The following is a 1,853-nucleotide window of genomic DNA, read 5'->3' as shown; positions in this document are numbered from 1 at the left end:
CTGGTCTGTTGCGTGACGTCATTCTCCATTTAACAGACTCTCAACCATGTTATAACGTTTTAACATGGTAAAAGAAGGAAATATTTCTCCATTTAACATAATATTTCCCATTTAACACGCTTTAACATGTTATACTAAAGATAATGAATACTCCTAATACATAACATGGTTGAGAGTCTGTTACTAGGTCTGTTAAATGGTGAATGACGTCGTCCAACAGACCGACTGAGCTCTCCACCATTTTGATTATTGTGTTAGGTTACTTGCTCATAGTTTGTGTTTTGATTGTCTTAGTATTGTTTTGGATGTTCTAATAATTGCAACTAATTTAATTGATTCATTAGTTACGATTGTAATCATTTGTTCAGATTCTAATCTTAATTAATTCATGGTGTAATAAATTACAGTAATCAAAACTTAGAACTAAAAAATAACATGAAGTTTTGGAAGGAAAGGTTACTAAACGATTTGCTCAGAAAATCCGCTAGGAGCTCTTTTACATTTAACATGAATTTTAATAGGGCTGCTCACAATCCTATACTTATTAACATTTCACATTTAACACATCATGAATACTCCTAATATATCATCTACAGTCCAAAGTTTCGGCCAATTTGGCCATTCTCAAGGACAATCTTATATATAATAAATTTACACCTCACATCCAATTATTTAAAAACGTTTTGCAGGCTATTCTGCCCAGGTCATTAGTTACAAGTCAAATTACCCTATTTTGTCAAAATATCATTTATTTTTAAAACTTTTAATATTAGATTAACTTAACACTATCAACTCATATAAGCAAACTTTTTTTTATGTTAAATTAAAAAAAGTTGTGTTAAATGAAGAAATATTTCCTTCTTTTAGCATGTTAAAACTGTGATAGTTTGTGAATAGGACTGCTAAATGGAGAATGACGTCACGATTCATATCAGCTGACCTCTACACCATTTTGTCTTTTGTCGCTTTGAGAGGTTAGTTGCTTGTAGTCCCTGTTGTTTTATTTTGGGAAGTTTTTAAACTCTAATGAAGTATTGAATACAAATAATAATTGGAATGTTCTGGAAGGATAGGTTACGAAACAAGTTGTCCAGAAAATATGCTAGATTCTCTGTATTCAACATATTACACGAACTTAAAATTGGCTACTAAATCCCATACATTTAGCATGTTAAAACGTTTTACGTTTAACAAATATCATGAAAACCACCATTGTAAAGTATGGTAAGACTGTAACAATAAATAAAGTTGTATAAAAAAGATATATTAAAAAAAAAAAAAAAGGAAAAGAAAACGAAGTTAACTAAAAGACTATAAATATAAATGAGGCGATCGGTCGTATAATATTGTAACTGACGAAATGGGTATCTTTACAATGTTAAAATGTTTGTTAATTGTAATCTTTTATCTACAAGCAAAAGTTACTAGGGGTATTCAGAATGTGTTAAATGTAAGAAGTAATAACATGCTAAATGTTATAACTAGGATTATGAGTAGTATGTTAAATGCAGAGGAACTCCAAGCGGATTTTCTGGGTAACTAGCTTTGTAACCTGGTAATAATAATAATAAAATCTCCATGAGCTTATTCATATCATTATTACCTTAGGTTTTAATATCTATTATTAAACAAAAAAAGTAATTTACTTCCACTCGTCAAATACGCTTTATTTGAGGATGCTAAAATGAACATAAAATATATAACTTACAAAAAAGAAAATAATATTTACATAAAAGAAAATAGCTCTCTCCAATAATAATAAAAGACTATGCACTTTATATAAAACAAAATAAACTACTAAAATTGAAACATTAAATATAACCACCATATACATATAATTTACATAACCACTT

The sequence above is a fragment of the Halyomorpha halys genome, unplaced genomic scaffold (assembly GCF_000696795.3).
Source record: "Halyomorpha halys isolate HHAL.00 unplaced genomic scaffold, Hhal_1.1 Scaffold610.1, whole genome shotgun sequence".
NCBI classification, from domain to species: Eukaryota; Metazoa; Arthropoda; class Insecta; order Hemiptera; family Pentatomidae; genus Halyomorpha; species Halyomorpha halys.
Note: the sequence above shows the minus strand (reverse complement) of the source record.